The sequence below is a fragment of the Scyliorhinus canicula genome, chromosome 12 (genome assembly GCF_902713615.1).
Source record: "Scyliorhinus canicula chromosome 12, sScyCan1.1, whole genome shotgun sequence".
NCBI lineage: Eukaryota > Metazoa > Chordata > Chondrichthyes > Carcharhiniformes > Scyliorhinidae > Scyliorhinus > Scyliorhinus canicula.
Window position 1 is genome coordinate 124,826,164 of NC_052157.1, and position 26,205 is coordinate 124,852,368.

The 26,205-nt window shown below is 42.0% G+C and overlaps 1 protein-coding gene across 1 annotated transcript in view; it reads left to right on the top strand.

Moving 5' to 3' along the window:
* tyw1 (tRNA-yW synthesizing protein 1 homolog (S. cerevisiae)) overlaps window positions 1–26,205 on the top strand; it is a 154,524-nt gene that overhangs the window by 94,701 nt on the left and 33,618 nt on the right. The gene's annotated exons all lie outside the window — the stretch shown is intronic.

Here is a 26,205-nt window from a genome sequence, read left to right on the forward strand (position 1 = left end):
GCATCCAGCATATGTGAAAGCAAGGCAATGATTTCTTGGACTTGTGAACTATTTAGCAAACTATTTGCCTGATTTGTTCTCGGAGTGTGAACCATTAGACCAACTCACTGCCAACAATGTGCAGTGGAATTGGGGAATCGAACAAGAAGTAGTGTTCACTAAAATCAACAACTAGTGACACCAGTGCTGAAGTACTGTGATGTTAATAATAAACCTTGCAGTGTGATGACAGCAAGACCGGTCTTGGCGCATTGGAACAACCCTAATGCAACAAGATACAATGTTACTTATGCTCAGACCGAGGAAGAGTACTTGGCTATTGTCTTTGCTTGTGAGCATTTTCATCAATACCTCCTTGAGATAGACAAAGTGACAGTGATATCTAACCACAAGCCACTTCAAAACATTTTCCTCAAACCGCTACTTTCTCCTCCAAAGCATCTAAGAATATTACTTCATTTGCAGAGATATGATCTGGATGTGACATACAGGGAAACAGGTACATCCCTGACATTCTGTCAAGAGCAGCACTCCCTACGAAGAAAGTTCAGGATGCTGAAACAGAATGTGAAATCTTCAAGAATCAATGTGAGGCAGCAGCTCGATGTTCTCTGGAAGTCATCAACCCAGCAGAGACATTGAATCAGACAGACAAGCGCCTTGCTCAAATCAAGCCACGACCCAGCAGGATGCAACTCAAGTACTGCACGATGTAGTGATGAAAGAATGGTCCAAGAGCACCCAGTATGCACCTGGTATGGCCATACAGAGATGAATTGAACGCCCAAGATGGCACCTTGTACAAAGGAGTCATCACCCTTAAGGAGATTGATGGCAAGAAGCTAAAGCGTGTTCCTGCAAGCCTTCGGAGGTCTGAGTTGAGTTGGAGGAAGGTAACAGAAGTGATCTTCTGGCCAAACAGCAATTAAAGATCACAACAGCCAGTGTGGTGCACGCAATGAGTACTAAATTAAGCAATCTAGAGATCTTATAATCTATGACGTCCCATACAGGCCACGGATGAAGCTGGGAGTAGACCTCTTTACTCTTAAGAGGAACTGATTACCTTATCTCTGTAAGTGTCTATTCTGGGAATTTGGCCAGCTGACTTCAATTCCTACTGTTGAGATTGTAGAATGCCTGAAAGCACACTTCAGTTGTAACGGCACTCCCAACATTGTGATGAGTGACAGTGACGCTCAGTTCATGAGTGAAGAATTGAGTTGTTTCACATATGATTGGGAAAATCAACTATGCATCATCCTCACACTATCCACAATCAAATAGAAAATTGAAGAAATCTAGCAAAAGTGTATATACAAGACAATCCTTGAGTGGAGAAACACACCAACCTATGGAAAGTAGTTCATCCAAGGACACACAAGCTACTCTTCCAGCAAAAAGGCTACTGAAATCAGTAGTAGTAACAGACATGAGTGTAAAAGGCCAAGGGGATCAACAGAAAGCCAAAAAGCGTAGGCTGTGGACAGCTATATTACATTGAGGTCTAATAAAGGCATTGTCCTAGAAGCACCATACTCTTGAATTCATAACAGTTCTGTACTTCCTATTCACTCTAATTAAGGTTAACCGATTATATATTCAACTACTACATTAGCATATAACCTTCTAATATCCGAAACGTCATTTACACTCATATAACATAGAACAGTACAGCACAGAACAGGCCCTTCGGCCCTCAATGCTGTGCCGAGCATTGTGCAAAACCAAGATCAAGCTATCCCACTCCCTGTCATTCTGGTGTGCTCCATGTGCCTATCCAATAACTGCTTGAAAGTTCCTAAAGTGTCCGACTCCACTATCACAGCAGGCAGTCCATTCCACACCCTAACCACTCTCTGAGTAAAGAACCCACCTCAGATATCCCTCCTATATCTCCCACCCTGAATCTTATAGTTATGCCCCCTTGTAACAGCTACATCCACCCAAGGAAATAGTCTCTGAATGCCCACTCTAACTATCCCCCTCATCATCTTATAAACCTCTATTAAGTCGTCTCTCATCCTCCTCCGCTCCAAAGAGAAAAGCCCTAGCTCCCTCAACCTTTCCTCATAAGACCTATCCTGTAAACCAGGCAACATCCTGGTAAATCTCCTTTGCACCCTTTCCAATGCTTCCACATCCTTCCTATAATGAGGTGACCAGAACTGCACACTATACTCCAAATGTGGTCTCACCAGGGTCATGTATAGTTGCAGCATAACCCACGGCTCTTAAACTGAAGCCCCCTGTTAATAAACACTAACACACTATAAGCCTTCTTCACGGCTCAATCCACTTGAGTGGCAACCTTCAGAGATCTGTGGACATGAACCCCAAGATCTCTCTGTTCCTCCACATTCCTCAGAACCCTGCTGTTGACCCTGTAATCCTCATTCAAATTTTTTCTACCAAAATGAATCACCTCGCACTTATCAGGATTAAACTCCATCAGCCATTTTTCGGCCCAGCTCTGCATCCTATCAATGTCGCGTTGCAGCCTACAACAGCCGTCCACCTCATCCACTACTCCACCAAACTTGGTGTCATCAGCAAATTTACTGACCCACCCTTCTGCCCCCTCCTCCAAGTGATTGATAAAAATCACAAATAGCAGAGGACCCAGCACTGATCCCTGTGGTACACCGCTGGTAGCTGGTCTCCAGTTTGAAAATTTTCCATCCACCACCACCCTCTGTTTTCTATGTGAATATCTTCTCACTTCTTAAAACTTTACATTTTAAGTGATGTTTGACAGTAGTACTTTAAACTGCAATAAAAAAGAGTTCAGTTTGACTTGGAGAAGTTTATCTTTGTAAAATATATCTGAATACATCACACTGGAGAAGTAACACCATGAGGGCAGTTTTTCATAGTATGTGGCATGGATATAAAGTCAATTGCCTGGTTACAGTATATTTTAATCAGGAAGGCAGTAAATTTTTTAGTTAAGCCATTTATATTAGCACAGTTTGAAATAGTCTGTGATCAATAATGTTAACTATCCATTATTCAGTTAATTATCGTGTATGTGCTTGGTATCCAGGCAAAAGATCCATGACTGATAGGTTTAAGAAAAAAAATACGCCACTGGTGATTGATAGTGCGGTACGGAAAATGGTAAAGAGATGATGTGCTGCATGATCCTCCTGGCCTTGCTGTCATCAAATCTAAATAGTGACAGCAGTTTTTGGAAGACCTTCACACTGACCTGTATTGCCTAGTTTAGACCTGTCATCTTTCTCACTGTCGTGACAAGAGGAGACATTTCAGAATTGTTTGTTAGGAAGGAGAATGTGTGCTTTTCTATTTTAATTGTACTAAGCTAGTGCATTTTATGATTATGTGGTAGGTGGAACGTATCTTTATAATTTAATGAGTGCATTTAAAGAGGATTATAAAGCAGTTTAAAACAACTGATTTATCACCCTGATTTTGTTTCCCAGCAATATATCACCTGTTGCCAAATTGGGAATGAAAAAGACAGTCACGAATAATGTTTATTATTCAAATATATTCGGAAAACTGGGAAGCAGGAATAAACAGGTTATTTTCTGGTAGTTAGGTTGCAACTACTACGATACCACAAAGATCAGTGCTTGGGTCTCAGCTATTTGCACCAATGACTTTGATGAGGGGACTGAGTGTAATGGATCCAAGTACCAACTTCAAGGATAACTGTAGCAGATGAGATGAGGTAAATAGAATGAGAGGACACTTGCATGGAGAAGGAATACAAGCGTAGGTTAGTTAGCTGGGCTGAATTACCTGTTTTTCTGCTGTATAATATGTGTAATTTTGCGTGTGCTCCTTCCTGAATTACGGCTATGCAAGATCTTAATTTTCTTTTAGGCCATCTGGCAGTCATTGTGACCAGCGTAGGCAGAGATGCCATTTGCTACCACTATAATGAATTTCCAGCTCCTGCATCTGTCTATTATAATTTTTTCTTTCAAGTCATCTGTTCGACAGTTCTACCATCTTACTTTTAAGCTATATGAGCTTCTTGCGGTGCTAACAATGCATCCACAGTTTTTTGGTGGGCTAACCTTCAGCTCCGCTAATCACAATATTGTTGTAATAATGCACACTGTTGCTGAACGCAAGTTGTTCCTCATTTACTTCAGGGTTATCCTCCAAGTTGGTACTTCAATACCTTCCTTTTACAGCTTTAAAAACAGTACCATACTTGGATATAAAAGTGCCATAAATGCCAGCTTCAAAATCTTCATTTAAAAAAAATTGTATAATGCAATAGTTAAACTACAGTTGGAATATCTTGCACATCTTTGGCACCTAATTACGAGAAAATAAAGGCAATGGAAAAGGTCCAATGCAAATTCACCAGGATGTTGCCAAGGATGAGGAGAAGAAAAAAATAAGACTAGTTTTTTTGAATTAGAGCTAAGAAGCTCAATGATGTCCTTGAATTTCCTCTGAGTATCTGCTTTGAAATAAAAACGAAAATGATGTGAATAATCAGATATTATTTTTGTGGTGTCGGTTGAGGGATAAATGTTGGCTGATATGCAGCAAAATATCCCCACATTTAAAATATTGCCCTCGGATCATTACGTCTATCTGAGAGAATAGATGGGATCCACAGGGTTTAATACCTCATTTGAAAGGCAGAACCGCTGGATAGAGCACTCCCTTACTACCGTCCTAAAGTCGGCCTAGTTCTTTGCACTGTCGAGTGGGATTTGAACCCACGAACATCTGACTTAAAGGCAAGAGTGCTGCCATTAATCTAAAACTGACAGCATAATGTGAAAATCAGTAGATATTTCTGTGCCATTTGTCCACAAACATTTATGTCAACCACTTTTGTTAACATTTTAAAATATAAATTCATGATAGTCACACGAGATTTAGCTGGCAAAATGTCTTTGTTGGAGCTATTTCTTAATTATTCCCTTTCTACTAAGGGGCTGGTTTAGCACAGGGCTAAATCGCTGTCTTTGAAAGCAGACCAAGGCAGGCCAGCAGCATGGTTCAATTCCCGTACCAGCCTCCCCGAACAGGCGCCAGAATGTGGCGACTAGGGGCTTTTCACAGTAACTTCATTTGAAGCCTACTTGTGACAATAAGAGATTTTCATTTCATACTAATTTCATACTCTGTGTGATTAGTTTGTCACTTGAGAAAGAATACTCTGGGAAGCAACTGCTTTAAGATTGTTTTTATTTGTTCAGTGTAATATAAAGCAATAGTTATATTTTGCTGTGGGGAAGTGCTTTGAGATACAAGTGTGATCTCGTGTGGTTAATTTCAGCATGTTTTTGTCAACGTCTGTTATGGCTTAGGTGTGTTGTAAACACATTCTGCTCTTAGTAAAAATGCAATTTCCCTCAGCTGTCACAAATGTCTGGTGAATACCAAATGGGATAGCAAACCAGGAGGCAATGACATAATGATATTATCACTGGACTAGTAATTCAGAGACCCAGAGTAATGCTCTGGGGTCATAGGGTTTGGATCCTACCATGGCATCTGGAATTAAAAGTCTATGAAATCATTGCTGATTGTCGTTAAAAATCCATCTGGTTCACTAATGTCCTTCAGGGAAGGGAATCTGCCATCCTTACCGGATCTGGCCTACATGTGACTCCAGATCCAAACAGCGGTGCGGTTTACTCATAACTGCACCCCACTGCAATGGCCCAGCAAACCACTCAGTTCATTTGGGGATGGGCAACAAATGTTGTCCCAGCCAGCGAAACCCACATCCCAAGAATGAATTTTTAAAAAAAGGATTGTACTGTTTTATGTAGGATGCAAAGCTAGTTTTCCACCATTTTCAAGAGGTGGAAACGCCCACGGCAACAGACATGTACAGATTGACAAATTTATTTACTGACAATACATAGAAATAATGAGTCAAAAAAACTGAGTACAAGATTTAAATACAATACAACATCCTCAATGAGTTACAATATCCCTTTTGGAACATAGTTCTTGTTTTTGGCGAGAACCCAGGTGTCTCCTTCCCTAATAATTCTGTGCGCACACCTTCGCTCATTGTTGGGTCCCTTGCTGTTTGTTGTATATATTAATGGTTTGGACTGGGTGGTATGATTGGGGAATTTGCAGATGGAACAAAAATTGGCTGTGTAGTTGATTGGGACGAGGATAGCTGTCGGGTCCAGATTAATATCAACGGTTTGGTTGAATGGGCAGAGTGGCAAATGGAATTCAATCCAGAGAAGTGTATGGCAATGCATTTGGGGAGGGCAAACCAGGCTAGAGAGTACATAATACATAGGACGATATTGAGAGGAATCAAGGAAATGAGAGACCTTGGAGTGCATGTTCGCAGGTCCTTGGACAAGTCAGGTGTTTAAGGTGGTAAAGAAAACATATGGAATTCTTTCCTTTATTGGACGAGGTATAGAATGCAGAAGGAGGGATGTAATGCTGGTTAGGCCACAGCTGACATTTTGTGTACATTTCTGGTCACCACATTACAGGAAAGCCATAATTGCTCTGTAGAATGTGCAAAGGGTGCCAGAGCTTGAAAATTGAAGGTATGAGGAAAGATTGAATAGGCTAGTGTTGTTTCCCTTGAAACAGAGGAGACAGAGATTTGACTTGATTGTTTTTTTATAAATGTTTTTTATTGGGTTTTTGAAAAAGGTATAATTACCGTTATATACACCGGATAAGAAACATATATATATATATGCACATATATAGAAGAGAAGGGCACACCCAAACATGCGAAAGAGAAGAAAATAGTACACAGTAAAAAAAAAATACAATAAAAAATAAAATAGATTGGGGCTGGGGCGGGGGGGGGGGGGGGGGGGGGAATTGGGGAGGCAAATATACATTTGGGTGCCGGGGAGATAATTACAGTGGCCGATACTTGGCTGTGTTTCGTGTTGTTGCTTGCTTCTCCCGGACGGATCTCGCTGCCGTCTCGCGCTCGCCTCCGCTTCTGCCGCTCCTCCCGTCTTCCGTCTTTATTTCCCTCGTTCCCTGCTCCTGGAGATGTCATGCTCGTTTTGGTATCCCGTGCCTTCCTTCCGGCTCTCATTCCCCCCCCCCCCCCTCACTGGTTCTCCCTCCTCCCTTGTTCCCCATCTCCTCCCTCTTCCACCCGCGGTGCGCCTTTCTTTCCTCAGGTTAACTGTCTCTCTCTCGCTCTCTCTCTCTCTCTCTCTCTTCCCCCCCCCCCTGTGGTTGAGATTTCACTTAATTGAAGTGTACAAGATTATGAACAGCCTCAATAGAGTCGACAGGAAAGACATGTTTCCCCAAGCAGAGAGGTCAATTACTCAGGGGCAAAGATGTAAGGTGATTAGTAGAAGGATTAGAGGAGACATGAGAAAAAACGTCTTCACCCAGAAGTTGGTAGGTGGTGGGTGTCTGGAATCCATTGCTGTTTTAGTGGTGGAGACAGAAAACGTCACCTTATTTAAAATATACCTGGATCTTCACCAAAAAGTGCTGCAGCCTTCAAGGCTCTTGCCTTTTTTGTGGTGTAGGTTGAGGGATAAATGTTGGCCTCTTTCTGTGCCACGACGTTTCTATGGTTTGGTCGGCAGTAAAGACTGAGTTAACCAATCTCATTGAAACTCTGTCTTCTCACGAGAGATTCCAATCTTCACCTTTCAAGATCCCGCTTTGGAATTCTCTCCAAACAACCCTCTAATGTAAACATCGGCAACAACAACCAACCTCGCAGGGTCTCAATCTAGTCTCTTATGGCTCCATTCCCTTGATTACCGAGTCTACACCCCAGCACCAACTCACAACCATTAATTTTGCTCTTTGAAAATGCTGTGCAGAATACTACTGCTCCAAAGGGGCACGTTTTCCCCAACGTCCCATTGCATGAAGTCACCAATCTTGTTCCCCTCTATGATCACGACCAGGGTTTCTCCTGAACCCTTTCCACTTCAGGTCTGCTGACTGCAGCCCTTTTCTGCTTGAAGCCTCTTTCTCTGCTCCTCTTGCTTCTTAACAGGGACATCACCCTTTTTGTTCACCCTTTTGGATCGTAGCGCTTTGCTCCAGGGTCACAAGATCTCTTTCTCTTTTACGCAGTTACACTGTGCCAGTTCTCAACCCCAAAAAACTACAGTGTCAGATTGCGCTCTCCTGACTTATGCATGCGCAATACCCCTAATACTTGTTGGGGGACGTTCCATGGCCCAGGCTATACGTTGGATCTTATACCAACCTACGGAGTTTAGATCTACAGGTGGAACGATGATTGTGCTCCCTAAACTTGAGTTGGAAAGTCTAAAGTTAGACATGCCTGTCATCCATGATTAATGGCACAATGGTAGGGACTAATGAGCAGGTGTGCTCACATCATCTTGGTGTTGCATGCCTGCTAAGACTTTAACCATGCATAATATAATTAGCACTTAGATAAAGCTCCTGTGTCCTGTAAAAATGTCCAAATCAATCAATCTGGCTGAATCCCAGAGTCCCCAGGCTACTCTTGAAATTGGATAAGGAAAAACAATTTATGTTTTAATCCCAGCTTTTAAATGTATCAGATGAAATACAGAAAATCTCTTATCACAATGTTCATTCTGTCCTGGTATGTCAGAACCCTATGTGGATATAAAGCTGGAGAATAATGATCAATTACTTCGCCTTCTGTAAATTTCCTAATTTCTCAAATAATGAATGTTTTTCCTTGTCCTCTGGTTATGCAAAACTGAATGTTTGTACATTTAAAGAAAAAATTGTATTTAACTGTTTATTTAGTTTCACATGATTTTTTACTGCGTTAACTGCTGTCAACTGGAGTAGCAGTTGGCGTGCTATTATTGGCCTCTGTGCCTTTCGGAGTGAAAGATAAAAAAAAAATATTGAGCCATGTTTATCAGCTTCTGTTCACTAGCCAGTGGCCAATTCTGGAAAGTGTGTGGACACCAAGTGAAGTTCAAATTGAATTGTGACTGCTAGAATGAGATTCCAAAATTATACAAACACAGATGGAACTGTGCAGAAAGGAAGACAGGCTTGCAATTTTATATAATGTCTTTCACAAACTCAGGGCATCCCAAAGCGCTTTACAGCCAATGAAGAAATTTTTGAACTGTTGTTACTGTTGTGATGTAAGAAATGCAGCAGCAAACAGCTATTCCACACAAAGGGCAATGTGATAATGACCAGATCATCTGTTTTGTTGATGAAATAAATATTAACCAGGGCCCTCGGCCTAACTGCCCCGCTCCGCTCTTCAATATGCTGTCATAACCTTTTGCATCCACCTCAGAGCAGGTGGGATCTCCGTTTATCATGTCATCTGAAAGAAAGCATCTCTGCCACTGAAGCACTCCCCCAGTACTACACTGGTGACAGCCTAGATTTTTATGCTCAAGTCTCTGGAGGGAAGAAGGATACCAACTGCGCCACACTAGGATGAGCATGTGCCTTCAGGAGAGTAGGGCACACAATTTGAAGGACATATAGCAATGGCACCGGTGGTGCTACATGATGGCATAATATGAGAAAGCAGGAGTAGGGCACATGGTCCCTCAAACCTGCTCTGCCATTCAATGCTGTCATGCCTAATCTGACCTTGGACTTGACTCCTTTCCTGCTGTTCCCCAGAACCTTTGACTCCCCAGTATTTCAAGAATCTGTCTATCTCTACCGTGAATATATTCAATGACTGTGTCCACAGACATGAAAGTATCTTATGGAAACTAATGAGATTTTGCTTTCTTCGAAGAAAAAAAAGTACCAAACCTAAACCATTTCACTGATAATCTGCTACCTGATTGACAAATTCATAACCTGTGTTAATATTGAGCTTAAACTCTGCACATCTAATTTGAATGTATACAACAATATCACTGCAGATTCCAAGTCAGTTTAAGTCATCCATCCCTTTCCCAATTCCGTGACATTATTCTGGTCAGTCAGGTTTCTTGTACAGTGCGTAACATTTCAGTGTGATCTGAGATAATCAAAGGAAGTTCTCCTCAACTAATCTTTTCAACGAGGCAGACTTAAAAAAATAACCCAAAATATTTTGGGCACTGGAATTGAAAGTTTTTCAATGGTAAAAAAAAAATCAGTCTTTTAGAAATAGAAGACTTCAGTGAAGGGGCATTACTTTCCCCTTAATATTGATTTATTGGCTGCAATGTGCTGTTCACACTTGAAAAAACATTCAGGGACAAAGAATGTCATTCAAAAAACGGCAGTCTAGTTGAGATGCAGCTGTCTAACTACTGGTTGTATCTTCAGATGAAAATTTTGAAACCTACACTTTACCTTGGATATTTAGGCAGGCTGCACACTTAATGGCTTCATATTTTCTTCTGGAAAGCCACTATTTATCCATTCATTAACATGGTCTGAAGTGGAAGAGGAATGAATGCTGAAAATGGGCCAGTTCTCTCTTGTTTCCCTTTCTGAAAACTTTTAGCTTCAGCTGTTTTCAATATGTATGGAACTGTTAAGTCAGTTCTGCCGGAAGGTCATCAACCTGAAATATCAACTCTGTTTCTCTCCCCACGGATGCTGCCTGACTTGCTGAGTACAGTAGTCCCCCGTCATACCGCGCCCCGCAATACCGCGGTTCACGATATACGGCGGGGGTGCTTATGGACCCCAACGTTTTTCACTCTTTTTGAAACAACACCTTTTTAAGCCGGTGAACTTGTTTGTCATTTCGATTAGCTGCGATGATTAGCCCGATTAGCCGCGATAAATAGCCACGATGATTTGTAATTAAAGCGTATAAATACAAAATGCCTAAGCGCAAGTCTTACACAGTAAAGGAAAAGATTAATTTGATAGACCGTATTAGAAACGGCGAAACAAAGGCAAAATTATCCAGAGAGACTGGTGTGCCAGAGTCAACCCTCCGTGGGTGGGAGAAAGATGAGGACAGTTTGAGAACTTATGTTGAGGCAGTTTCTGAGAGTGAAGGGCTTGCCAGGAAAAAGGCAAGGACCGCTAGTGACATTAACTTGGAGAAGGCTGTGTTCGCCTGGTTTGTCCAGGAACAGTCTGGTGGCACCTGGATGAGAACCTAACACTCCGCGATTGGGTGAACAGGTGGTCAGCAGCAGAGGACGACATGGCACCCACAGAAACATTCACAGAGGAGGAGATCATCGACCAGGTCGTCCAAGAGGAGGCAGAAGAAGAGGCAGAAGAAGAAGAACCCCAGCCCACAGTTGCAGCAAAGAGCCACTCGGATGCCATCACCCACCTGAAGTGGCTCATAGAATACACAGAGCAACAGGACTTCGACCCCATATACATACTACATCTGAAGAACCTCCAGAGGCAAGCACAAGTCAAGATGAGGAAGGGGATGTGCCAGAAGAAACTCACAGACTTTTTCATGTGATTTAAATGATTTTTAAAAATATGCTTGTAAGTGCTATTTTATGTATTATTGTATATATTTTTGAGTGGTATTTTTTAATAAATTTAAAACTTGAAAGAACTTTGATGTTTTTTATTTAAAACGCCCTTCCATTCTTACATTTAAGGCTATTACATCCACAATACCTGAAACTACCCTGATAGGTTCACTTGTAATTATTCTTTCCCGCAGCAGAACATTATCTGGCCATGTGTTGCTCTTTCAAAATTTTCGTAGGCTATCCGCGGCTCGGAAGCAACGCGGGTGGCTGTCTTGGACCCCAACACCCGCGGTATAACGGGGGACTACTGTATTATCAGAATTTCCTGTTTTTATTCCCGATTTCCAGCATCTGCCGTATTTTGCCTTTTTTGAGATCAGCGTGTTTTCCAAATATATGTTTGAGTCATGTGGCTGAGAAAAATTGTCTGAAGTACTATGATGCAGTCAGTTTTCCTGAAATATATGAAAGGAAACATCATGTTGGAATTTATAAATGCTGTCATGACACAAATATTGACAACCTTTGAATGGAGCTCCAGTTTTGTTGAACACTTTTGTAGTTGAACTTGCATAATCTAGTGCCATTTTTTTTCTCTATAACCATTCCGATCTCTCTTTAGACTCCTAAAGTATCAAAGAATGCGCTGTTGCGATTGTCTCCATTGTCTTAGCTACAGATTTTGGACATTTTCCCTTATTGTGCATATTGGTTGTGGACTAATTTTGTAGAGGTATTAAATATCCAGAGGCATATTAAATACTGTAAAGGGATATGATGTGTTAAATTAAGCATATGTTTCACAAAAGACAATTATTTGTGAAATGTAGCCTTGAGTAGATTATTCACCAGCAGGGTTGTGACAATTTCAAAAGTTAGAACTCTGTTTGTAACATGGTAATTTAAAGACTAATTAGTTAAGATAAATTTAATATACCCATAACACTGTTGGTGCATTGAGTATTGAGGCCTTCTTATTATAGCAACTTATTCAGTAGCATTTTAATAAGTAACACATCACCAGGTGGGGACAGCAGATGTCTTTAATTAAATTTAGCTCTTTTAGTGTGTCTATGTTTAACTGTAATTAAGGTACTTCTTCTGTAATGTTTTCATTTGCATTGTGGTTCAAAGAAATTTTAAGTAAAACTTGATTGTAGAGGGCAGCACGGTGATGCTGTGGGTTAGCCCTGCTGCCTCACGGCGCCGAGGTCCCAGGTTCGATCCTGGCTCTGGGTCACTGTCCGTGTGGGGTTTGCACATTCTCCCCATGTTCGCGTGGGTTTCGCCCCCACAACCCAAAGATGTGCAGGATAGGTGGATTGGCAACACTAAATTGTCCCATCATTGGACAAAAAAATGAATTGGGTACACTAAATTAAAAAAAAAAGTAAAACTTGATTGTAGAATGTTAGGGGATGATACAGATAAGAGGACGTTGTTCCTTCCTTGTGCTCCCGCACATGGTTTAAAATCATGTTTGCATTTTATCTGTAACCAATCCCATTGCATCTCAGTCTGGATCCAAGGCATGTCCTTGACTTTTCACTTCAAGCAATCCTGGTATTTTTACACCAAGTTTTTCCAATCTTTACATGTGGGGGGGCCACATTACCAAAAAGATTCACACTCAAGGGGCTGATGAGGAAATTTCAGAAACATAATTTTGCCACAGCATTAAAATTGAATTTCAAAAATATCTGAGATGTGAAAAGAAGTCATTTTGTGAGCAAAAAAATGAGTAATAAATGAAGCTGAGTATTAGAGTGCAATAGGATGTTTGTCTGTATTTTTGGCTCACTCTCAGGCTCAAGTGCTCGTACAGTCACTCTCAACCCCTGAGAGAGTGGGTGAGAGTGCATGATGGCATGGGTGGGTGAGGGATCCTGGGAGTGAGCCAAACTAATGGACATATTCTACTCCTGCATGCACACTCACTCTCGCTCTCTCTCTCTCTCTCTCTCTCTCTCCTCCCCCATTCCCACCCTTCACTGTCCCCAAGTCCATTACACAAAAACATTGTTCGTATTTTCACTCCAGAGTTATGGGGATGGGACCGGTAAATGGAGCTACAGCCACAACCAAATCAGACACGATCTTCAGACATGAATGGCGAGCAGGCTTAAGGAGCCAAATGGCCTACTCCAGTTCTTATGTCTTATGTTCTTATTTTGCTCCAGATGTTTATTCAGTACAGTACAGCTTCTGCGATTGAAATTTGAAAAGCTTTCTTCTGTGCCATTTCTTAATCCACACATTGATTCTTGCCCTTTCCCCAAGTAGCATTAGACTGTGGTACTGGAGGTAGTCTTGACATTAAGGTCTTATTCTTAGCACAAATTGACTACTGGGACTCTGTTATTAGTTCCAGTGCAAACAAGATGACCCCTAATCTCCTGTTACAAATTTGAGGTCTGTCCTAGCTGCTATTTTGGCTTAATGTCAACAATCTCTTTGAAGTGTATCCCTCACAATCAGTTATTTACTGACATACATCTAGAAATTGAGCAATGTAAGCTGGACCTGAAGGTTGTAGCAATAAGATAACCTTGCCAGAGAACCATCTGTAAAGTGTTTTTTCTTCCTGCTAATGACCGCCTAATGACCGCCTAATTCCACATCTGTAATGTCACCTAACACCTGCCCTTGATCAGCTCACCTGCTGTTGAAACCCTCATCAACACCTTTACCCCCAGACATATCTATTCCAAAGCTCTCCAGACCGACTTCCCATCTTCCCTCCTCCATTAGTTTCAGCTCATCAAAAACTCTGCTGTCCACATTATAACTTGCACCAAGTTCCGTTTGCCCATTGCATGTTGATCTCCATTGACTCCTGTTCTGGCAAGGGTTCAATTTTAAAATTCTCATCCTGGTTTCCAAATCCGTCCATGATCTTGTACCTCCCATAAGCCATGCATCTCTCTGGATCTATGCTTTTTTCCATTTATGGCCTCTTGCATATTCCCAATTTTAATCACTTTTTTTCTCGTGCTTTCCTCCTTTGGGACACTCTGTAAAGCTGACCTTTTTAAAGTTTTTGGCTATATGCCCTATTGGCTCCTATAGGCTTACTGTACAATTTTGTTTTTTTAAAATAAATTTAGTGCACTTAATAATTTTTTTCCCAATTAAGGGGCAATTTAGTATTGCCAGTCCACCTAACCTGCACATCTTTGGGTTGTGGGGGTGAAACCCACGTAGACACGAGGAGAATGTGACCCAGGACCGGGATTCGAACCCGGGTCCTCCGCGCCGTAGGCAGCAGTGCTAACCACTGCGCCACGTGCTTCTGCTTTGTCCAATTTTGCTAATACACTAATGAAGCTCCTTGGGATGTTTGCTATGTTAAATGTACTGTATAAATACATGTTATGAGGAATAGGTTCTGCACTCTTAAGCATTGTGGGCGGCACAGCAGCATAGTGGGTAGCACTGTTGCTTCACAGCTCCAGGGTCCCGGGTTTGATCCCCGGCTTGGGTCACTGTCTGTGCGGAGTCTGCACTTTCTCCCTGTGTCTGTGTGGGTTTCCTCCGGGTGCTCCGGTTTCCTCCCACAAGTCCCGAAAGACATGCTGTTAGGTAATTTGTGTGTACCTGAACAGGCGCCAGAGTGTGGCGGTTAGGGGCATTTCACATTAACTTAATTGCAGTGTTAATGTAAGCTTACTTGTGACGATAAAGATGATTAATTAATTAATGTGTCCTTGCGCTCTTCTCCAGACTTCTGAAATATAATTTCTTTCCACTTTAGAGAGTTGTGACCCAATATGGATTTAAGCTGGTTAACTTTATAGTTTGTGAATGTTCAAAGTAACAATTATACCAGTTTAACTTTGGATGTTCCTCATAAATAGGTGAAATAAGACCGTTGCCGTGGTTAGCCGGTTAAATTCTGGGCCAGAATTTTACCTGTCCTTTGGTCATGAGGTAGGAACCAGGTTAGCTGGGAAACATTCTGCTGTAAGGTGTCTATGGTGGGATGAAAGGTAATGGTGGTGGAGGGTGCTGTCCTCTTGCATCTGCCAGAGCATTTTGTCAGCAGGCAAACTATCAGATTTACAACCCACAAATACGGAGGCAAATGGCCCATTTAAGTGGCCAATTAAGAGCCATTTCCAGCCTCCATTTGCATTTTGCTCATATCGAGTTGCGTTCTATTATATGCGAACGGTTCTGGGTCAAACCCGGTAACTTCCCATAGTTCCAGGGCTGGATAGGTGGAGTGGGGGGAATTCCTTTATAAACACTCCATGGCCCATGGAAGAAACCCTTGGTTTGCCACCGTCATGACAACAGAGCTGCTGCTGCCTTACCAGTCCCCAAGTGGTAGGCCCCATCTGCTTGGCTCTGGCAATGCCCAACCCCATTTACCTTTTTACGAACGCCCATCCATTGACGCACTCTGCTGCTGGGTCTGCAGTCTTATCAACAGTCACTGACTGCACTCATTGTGCACTGCTCTGCCGCTGACTCTCAGATTGAACCAACAGCTCTTAGGAGGAGGTCACTGTCTCTTTGGCTGCCGTTGCCGCCAGAATAAGCAGGGTTATTCCCCACTTTTGGCTTAGAACATAGAACAGTACAGCACAGAACAGGCCCTTCGGCCCTCAATGTTGTGCCGAGCCATGATCACCCTACTCAAACCCACGTATCCACCCTATACCCGTAACCCAACAACCCCCCCTTAACCTTACTTTTTCTAGGACACTACGGGCAATTTAGCATGGCCAATCCACCTAACCCGCACATCTTTGGACTGTGGGAGGAAACCGGAGCACCTGGAGGAAACCCACGCACACAGGGGGAGGACGTGCAGACTCCACACAGACAGTGACCCAGCCGGGAATCGAACCTGGGACCCTGGATCTGTGAAGCATTTATGCTAACCACCATGCTACCCTGCTGCCACCCTTCTGTGGCAAATCTTTTGCCACCTCCACAAAACTCAGCTCCTGAGTTTTGACATCCCTGTTGGTGAATTGAGCTAGGGCTGACCCTCTGTTAGATATGCTCTCTTTATAAAAACTGGCCTGGGCTTGTCTGTTTCTCACAGCCAAACTTACTAACTGACCTTGAACAAGCAACTTTTTCTCTTTTCTAGCCTCTCTGGATCGAAGCTTAGCAGTTTAGTTCTCTCCTTGCCTGTGTGGTAGCCTGTACGATTGTTAATTAATTTGGCTACTCACTGCCAAAGGAAGGTTCCTACCAATGCAGCCCATGCATATCCAGAAGCATAGTTTATCCTACCACTCCCAACAGATGTTGAGGTAGTGAAAAGCCTATTGTTCCAGATTGTTATGGGTAGCACTTTCAATGGCTGGCTTTTAATTCCTTGGTGAGCTATTGGTGTACTGATGCCCTTTTATATATGGCACCTCTTTGTCAAGGTGACAGAGCATAAATTGGACTTTTGGGAATTAACACTTAGAAATCCTGGACCGGGCCATCGGGAACAAATATAAACCACAACTTCCTACTTGGTCAAATAGTCTATAATTGCTAGTTGCGACACATTTGTTTTCCAAAAGCTTTAGCACTCACTGTAAAGAAATCCTCACAAGACATGGCAGACTTCAAAGCACAAAAGCACAGGCTCATACTGATGTCCCTGAGGAATGCTGCAAACTGAATATACTCGGAATGCATAGATAGTAACTTCCCCCAACTATTTTGGAGAAAAAATAACCAGTGAAAAGTAAGCCTTCTGAGGCAGGCTGTATCCTTGCAATATAAACTTTAAGGGAAATATTAAAAGACACAAGATAATTCAGTGAATTAATCTAGTCAAGCTATTCTGAAATGTGAGTTAGAGGATGTGCTGTTTGGACAATTCATTATCAAAGGGATTATGGTACTGTGACTGAATAAGACAAATTCCCTTTTTATTGCATGGTATTCTGAGATTTCTATTGGGAATCAAATTCCAGATTCTGTCTTTTATTCCCTGAAAGCTGCAAACAACTGTTTTTTCTTTTTCTTTTAATACCTTACCCTCAACTCTTTTTAAAAAAATATTGCATACCATGTATACCAGCTGTGTGTGTGTTTTTCTGTATCTAATTATTCTCTGTCTCTATTTATCTGTCTGTCTCTTTGCATCATAAATGGTATCTCAAAAGCATTGCTCAATATTCATGACTTGGGAAACAAGAGTAACCTGTGCAAGTAAATGTCATGTGGAAGACCTTCAATATATTATAGATAAATTTAATAAATATTAGAATACTGAAAACTGGAACATTGGCAAATGATATTTGTACTGAATATAAATCATCAGGTAAATTTGTTCCCAGTCTTGCAAGGTCACCATTAATAACCTGATAAATCTCTTTCTGATGTACCTGAAAAATAAGTACTTGATCAAAAACACACTCAAAATTGTAATAAATACTGGATTTAAAAACTGTAACTCTCCCGTTGATTATAAACTTTAGGGCAGCGTGGTGACGCAGTGGGTTAGCCTTGCTGCTTCACGGCGCCGAGGTCCCAGGTTCGATCCCGGCTCTGGGTCACTGTCCATGTGGAGTTTGCACATTCTTCCCGTGTTTGCATGGGTTTTGCCCCCACAACTCAAAAGATGTGCAGGCCAGGTGGGTTGGGCACGCTAAATTGCCCCTTAATTGGAAAAAATTAATTGGGTACTCTAAATTTATTTTCAAAAAAGATTATGAACTTTATCATTCGCACAAAATAGTCATAATATTCAAACGATTTGATCACACAACTGACGGTATACAAATAATCTGGCCTTATTTTAGTGTGATTCAAATACATGAATAAGAAGGATAGCAATTTGTCTTTGGCATTGGAACCGAATATCAAATGCCTTGCATCAGGGATTTTCAAACTCCGGGTTGCAACCCGCAGGTGGGTGGTGGGCAAGTTTTAGGAGGGTCGCGGCGGTCGGTCGCAGTGTTCCCGATTGCAGGAGGAACGCCGGACGGCTGCGACCGGATTTTAAAATGCCAGCTAGGCAGTACGGTGGCGCAGTGGTTAGCACTGCTGCTTCATAGTTGCTGCGAACCCGGGTCGGATCAAGCAGTGCGCAGGCCCAGAGCCCAGTGGTGTGGCCCGCCCCCTCTTGACATCAGTGTGCTGTCCAGGGCCAGTTTAAAAAAAAAACAATGGAGTCCTCCAACCGGAAGGGGCGCAGAGAGCAGGTCACGCTGTCTGTACGCTGACACGTGTCATGTGTTCTGGGCGTGAGAGAGATTCCTCCATTTTACAACCACCAACAGAGCTGGTGTGAACTCCAGGTCCTCTGGTGAACAACCAATGAAGAAGAAGCTGATAACAGGAACAAAGCAGCATAAAGATGATTATAAAGATGATTACTTGAGGTACGGGTTATTAATTGTGCCACTGCAAATCAGGATTCAAAGTTCATGTATGTTATATGTAGGTAAGCACTGGCAAATTAAAGTTTAAAACCCTCAAAACTTCAAAGACATTTGAAGACTAAGCACGGCGAGTTCAAGGACAAACCTTTATTTTTTTCAACATGATGCTGTGCGATCTTAAATTATCAGCTGAAATCATTGTCAGACATGTAACATTGAAAATACAAAGCAAGTGAGATCGTGAGGACCAAGCAGGTTGACCTGTCACATTAAAGGTAAGTGAAAATAGTGGGTCGTGGAGGTCGGCCGGCATGGGTCGTGAAGATCGGCTGGTGTGGGTCCCGGAGGATAGCCGGTTGGTAAAAATGTGTCCTGAGAAAAAGGTTTGAAAAACACCGCTTTATATAACTACCGATGGATCTGATACTGCCCCACTTACTCCACTGTCCAGGACGAATTTAGCTTCCTGGAGTTTTAATGTATATAAATGCTGTATCAAGTATCTTGAAAGTCTTCTGAAAACACTGGCTCTTATAAAGTCGAAGGTCCGATTGGAGCTGAAATATGGATGCTGAATTGGAGCTTTATGGGCCAATTTAAGAGTTCCCAAATCAATGTCAGTACAAACTGGAGTTAATTGGAAAGTCTACCAGTAAAATGTAGCAGTGGGCTTCAGATCCATTTTTATAAACATTGAATTCTTCGCTTCCGTGCAGTTCAGCTGTTTTATTTTCTATAAAAACCAAAGTTACACGTTTCTCATCAATTTAGAGTACCTGAAGTATCTTATGATTTGATCCAGTTTTATTTAATTTACGGTTGCCGGTTGTTGGTGAGACATTGCTGAAACTCAGTAGAAATTCAAGTTAAAAACTTGTCAGGTGCAAATAAGAATTGTTTTATTGAAGTTCATTGGTTACAACTTGAAAATGATTTAAAAGGTAGTTTGTAGACAATTTGATTTTCTTCAAAGAATCACAGGAATTATCTTCTGAGACAATAGCCTGAACACAACTTTAAAAGTTAAAGGCTGAAGTCAAAGTATGAAAATGAAATAGGAATACAGAACTCTTTTCTAATTCTCTTCCTTTACTCTCTCTCTCTCTCTCTCTTTCTGTCTTGTTCTCTTTGTCTCTTTCCTGTCTCTTTCTCTCTGTGTCTTTCTGTCTGTCTTTCTGACTTTCTGTCTTGTTGTCTTTTCTCTCGTCTCTCTGACTTGTCTGTCTTCTTGCCTTTCTGACTTGTCGTCTTCTTGCCTCTAGTAAAAGGTAGTTTGTAGACAATTTGATTTTCTTCAAAGAATCACAGGAATTATCTTCTGAGACAATAGCCTGAACACAACTTTAAAAGTCAAAGGCTGAAGTCAAAGTATGAAAATGAAATAGGAATACAGAACTCTTTTCTAATTCTCTTCCTTTACTCTCTCTCTTTCTGTCTTGTTCTCTTTGTCTCTTTCCTGTCTCTTTCTCTCTGTGTCTTTCTGTCTTTCTTCTTGTCTTCTAGTCTCTTGTCTCTAGTCTAAAATGGTGGCCAAATTATCCATGGATATACTCTTTGATATCTGTCTTAAGCGATCCGATCACACCCCAATATAATCCTAATTGGTTTAAGCTATATTCAAAACACATTTGATTTGATAAAAAGCCGTCCATCCTCCCAATGCAACGCCACTTCCAATTGTTGCTTATCTGCAACAATTGAGACGTTAGTCATCTCATCATGCTATTATTTCGAAAATATAAATGAAACTGTATTTTGACACAGTTTAAAATGTTTCAGCTTGCATACATTATGGAATGTGGTTCAGGCTGTTATCACAAGTGGCCAGAATTCAAAACAATGGGTCCTTTGATTATATCACCTTAAAACCCATGGGATTTGCTGCTGCCCTTGAAAGAATGTGATGTTTTTATCAGTGGTTCTGTTTTTCCCAAACACATGTCTGAGTTTGGAAGTTGTATATTTCTTTCATTTTAAAACTAGGATTTAATATTTCTGTCTTAAACAGTCTTCTTACCTATATTAAGTGTATTTAAAATACCTGACTTCTACAGTACCCAATTTTTTTTTTCAATTAAGGGGCAATTTAGCATGGCCAATTCACCTATCCTGCACATCTTTTTGGGTTGTAGGGGTGAGATCCACGCAGACACGGGGAGAATGTGCAAACGCCACACGGAGGTTCACGGTGATAACCACTGCGCCACCAAAAGTTACACAATATATATTTGTAAAAAAAAACTGCGTGCAAACATAGGCAAAGCAGCCATTTATAAATATATAAAAATGGAAAAAAGATTTCCAAATTGCCGGGTCTGTTATTCATCATGATCATGGCTGATCATCCAAATAAGTAATCTGTACCCGCTTTCCCCCTGTATCCTTTGACCCCTTTATCCCAAACAGGTATATCTAACTCCTAGAAAGCATACAATGTTTTCTATGCTCAACTGCTTTCTATGATAGAGAATTCCATAGAACCCCTACAGTCCAGAAGGAGGCTATTTGGCCCATTGAATCTGCATTGACCCTCCAAAAGAGCATTGCACCTAGGTCCGCTCCCCCCATCCTATTCCTGTAACCTGCTCATTGATCATTTCCAATCCACCTAACCTGCACACTTTTGGACACTAAGGGGAATTTAGCATGGCCAATCCATCTAACCTACACATCTTTGGATTGTGGGAAGAAGCTGGAGCACCCAGAGGAAACCCACACTGACACGGGGAGAACATGCAAACCACACGTTCACCCAAGGCTGGAATCGAACCCGGGTCACTGGTGCTGTGAGACACCAGAGCTAACCACTGTATTGCTGTTCCACCACTCTCTGGGTGAATAAATCTTTTGGAGGCAGTGGCATAGTGGTATTGTTCAAATCCCACTGTGGCAGATGGTGAAATTTGAATTCCCAGTCCCCAGAGCATTACTCTGGGTATCTGAATTACTAGTTCAGTGACAATACCACTACACCACTGCCTCTTCTGAGGAGCACTATTTAACTCTATCTGTTTGATTTTGTTCCTGCCCATAAACATTAGATCCCAATTTACATTTGTAACAGTTTTACTGACTTGTTCTTCCATTGTTAAAGATGCATGAATCTGAAACCCGGTACTTGTTAGCTCCTTTACTTGTTATTAAAATTTTACTATCTAGTTTTATATGCTTCTTCATATTCTTCCCATGGTTCAGCTCACTTTTTTCTAAATAATATACTTGCAGTCCTTTATATAGGTAAGTGCTCTCTATTTTTTTGTCATCTACACATTTTGGTCATGTATTATCCCATCATAACATGAGAATTAGGGGTAGAAGTAGACCAAATAGTCCTGCGAGCCTCCTTCACCATTCAATATGACCATGGCTGACCTTCAGCCTCAACTCCAGTTTCCTGCCGGCTCTCCAAATCCCTTGATTTCCGAGAAAATCAAAGTCCGGATCATTTATTTATATGTATTTTATATCTGTATATACCAACCTATCCATGCAGCAACAGTTCCTTTCATACTGCATGCTATATGGCTGTAAGATGTTGCAAAGGTGGATGGGACAGACTTGAAAACAAAGAGGATTTTGAATTCAATGTGTTGGGTCTAGGGACACTGGAACAACAGCACTAACTAGGTGAGCAGAGCTTGGTCTAGAGTAGAATAAATCAAGTACTACTGGGCATGGGATGGGTAAGAATTTTCTGGAAAATGCAGAGGTTCCGCCAAAAAGTTATCAAATATCTCTAATGGAATACTCTGGCTGTTAAAATATTTATGACTGTTTAATATGGAAATTTAATCCGTGAGTTATGGCATAACTGGAGAGTCTGCAGATAAAATGTTTTTGTATAGCTGATTTGATTACTTGCAAAAGAAAATAAAAAACCACCTCCACTCCTGCCAAGATTTCTGCCCTTTTGAATGAGTGATGTAGGATCATAACTGAGTATTGATTGTTGCTTTTTAAACTTACGACATATGCTGAATGTATGTAACTTAGAAGCAGATTTCAACGTGGGAGGTGACCATTCAACTGCTTTCATTGAATTGAGACCCCCTCAGGACAGTTTTGCTTTGCCCTAATTTACTTTTCTGATACTGTTCTAATAAATTATAGCATACCACTATCATTTTATATTTTCCCCATTAATTAAGGGTACCCAATTCATTTTTTCCAATTAAGGGGCAATTTAGCATAGCCAATTCACCTACATTGCACATCTTTGGGTTTTGGGGGTGAGACCTACACAGACACGGGGTAAATGTGCAAACTCCACACGGACAGTGACCCGGGGCTGGGATTGAATCCGGGTCCTGCGGCAGCACTGCTAACCACGGAATCTCCGTGCCGCCCACCACCATCATTGTAGCTGCACTTTTATTTTTAGCATGTGGAGGGATGCCCAGCAATTTAAAAAAAAGGTTAAATGCCTGTTGTGGGCCAAGAAAAGCACAAGTATTTTCCCCAGGCCCAACCAGCTTATCTGCTCACGATCGGGCCACCACATCTGGCTACCTTTGTCGTGGATAAGTTGGATCTTTCTGCAGTATTGTATCTAAAGACAGAATTCACCCTATTTGTTTGCTTCCAAAAGCTGTGAACCTTAGTTCCTAATTCCATCGTTCTCGCTGAAGGCTAGCTCCCTTAAACCCGACTATACAAACATAGAGGTGTGAATTGTCTGAGCTGAGCTTCACACCTTGTATTCTATCCACCATCAAGAGCATCGCTTTGCAACATTACAACATCACCTTGATCGCCACTTATATTACCAACATTGAAACTCGTCATCCATATTTTCTTGGCAAACACCCAAGTCTCATTTCTCCAATGTTTTTACAGTCCTCCTGAGCTGTCAACTCCAACATATTAAAAACTCTCCCCACATCTTCCACTGAATTAAATCCCACTTGCTATCGCTTATGATCTTGTCAACTCCCAGACCCTTAACTTAAACAGCTGCATTTTTTAAAGCTTGACCCTCTGTTCGGCACAGAATTTCTGCAGCTACTGATCTGCTCAACCGTATCCTCTCCTCTGCCTCTAATACCCTAGCCCCTATAAAACCATTTTGCAAGATAGGTGTACACCATACAGCCCATTGAGCCTGCTCCTTCATTCAGTACAATCATGGCTGGTTTTGGTCTTCCCCTCCACTTTCCTGCCTGCTCCCCATATCCATTGATTTCCAGAAAGACCAAAAACCTAATTATCCTAGCCTTAAATATAGTCAATGATGGAGCATTCACAGCCCTCTGGAGTATAGAATTCCAAAGATTCGCAACCTTTGAGTGAAGAAATTTCTCCTCTTCTCATTCCTAAATGATCGACACCTTATCCTGAGATTGTGCCCACTGCCCCCAGTTCTCAATTCCAAACCCTGCGGCAATAATTGCTGTGTCAACCCTGTCAAGCCCCTATGAAGCTTGTATGTTTCAATGAGACCACCTCTTTCTGTTAACCTCTTTCTGTTAACCTCCTGAGAATATAGGCCCAATTTATCGAGAGCCTCTCTTCCTAGAAAAATATTAATTCCAGGTTCTAGGAACCTTCACTCTACTGCCTCTCATGCAAGTACATCCATCCTTAAATATGGAGAACAAATTGGCACACATTACTCTCTCTCACCCTGGTCATTCCCCCCAGTTGCATTCCTCTTCTCTGCTCCCTCATTCTGGAATGCAAACATAAACCTGTCTTTTCTCTACTGCAAAACATCATCTTAAACCCCTCCCCCGTCTACTCTTTGGGAGGTGAGCGTCAACAGTGTGCAAGGAGTTCATGAACTCCAATCTCTCTAAGATCAAGATCAACCAATCAACTACCTCTGTTCCAACCTTTTTTCACGATCCCACCGGTTGAGGTTTCCTACCACCCAAGCCTTAACTCCTCTTCATCAATGATCTTCCCTCATGCCATCTCCAAGATCATCTTGTCACGTCCTGTTCCCTTGACACTTTTCCACTCAACTGCTGACCACCCAACTGCGGAACTCCTCATCCCTTTGTATTGTAAGGAGATCTCTGTCCTCAGATGTTGTTCCTCTCTCATTTAAATCAGCTGCCATCACCCTTCTCAAAAAACCAACCGTTGACCCCACCGCCTGGCTGTCCCATCTCCAAGCTTCCTTTCCTCCTCAAAGCCCTTGAATGTTGTGTCTCCTGCCAAATTTGTTTACGTTTTCCCCGAATTCCACATTTGAAACCTTCCAATCAGGTTTTCACCCCTGCTACAGTACCAAAAATGGCTTTTATCACAGTTACAAATGACATCCTGTGTGACTGTGACGAAGATAAACTATCCTTCCTTGCCGTTGACCTGCCTGCTGCCTTTAACTCAGTTGATCACACCATCCTCCTTCAACTCCTCTCCACTGTCATCCAGCTGAGAGGACAGCTTTCAGCAGGTTCCATTCTTATCTATTTGATCCATTGTATTTCTTGTGTACCCCAAGGATCTGACACCCAGCTCTACCTCACCATTACCTCTCACGACTCTGTCGCTGTTGCTAAATTATCGAAACACTTATCCGAGATCAAATGAGCAATAATTTCGACCAATTAAATATTGGGAAGACTGAAGCTTTGTTCCCCAGCCACCAATTCTGTCTCTCTCCCTGGCAACAGTACGAGATTTGCTCTGACTCAACAAGAGGTGATGGTCCCAAAATTGTTGATCCAGGCGAGACCCCTCGATTTATCACCATCCAGCTGGGATACTCCCAAATTGCTGCAGTCCCGGATGAGGAGAGATGAACTGGCTCCCTGTCTCTATTCATGTTCCTCTGTTGGTTGCAACAAGACTTAATCTAGAAAGGATCCCTTTTCGTAGATACCTTTTTCCCAGAACCAATATTTGTGTTTTAATTGGAGCCAATTTAACCGGGCTTTCTTTGAGTCAAAGATGGAGTGAGTTTGTTAATTACTAAAGGCACGAAAATGGTAAAACATATGTATATACGTTCATACAGATTAGAGGGTTAAGCCTTGCCATTTGAGATTCCAGTAGAGTTGACTTCAGTTGGCAAATAATTTGTTTCGAGGTTTCAGTAGAGTTGATTTCAGCAGGCGAATGGTGGGTTTTGCGACACCAGTGTTACGTAGTGTGGCGGAGAAGCTCTCCTGTTCACTTTTCAACTGCAGTCGTTGCTGACTGGGCTGATTTCCACAGTCCAACTGAGAGAGATATTCCTGCAAAATGGCTATTTGCTGGGGCACTATGGGTGTGTTCGCTGGCTTTTACTTCTGTGTCAATACTTCTAGCAATTGTTCTCACAGAGCGCACACAGACATGCAACCTGGGCCATCTTTCAACTGGCTTTTAGCCTATTCTTTGCAGGTTCTCAGACTTTTGCATCTCCTGCCCGATGAAATTAGAAGAGAGAATAGCCTGGGTGGGAGGGGTCTTTGATTATGCTGCCTGCTTTCCCAAGGCAGTGGGGGGGGGGGGGGGGGGGGGGGGGGGTGTTGACTGAGTCAATGATGGGAGGCGGTTTTGCATGATGGACTGGGCTG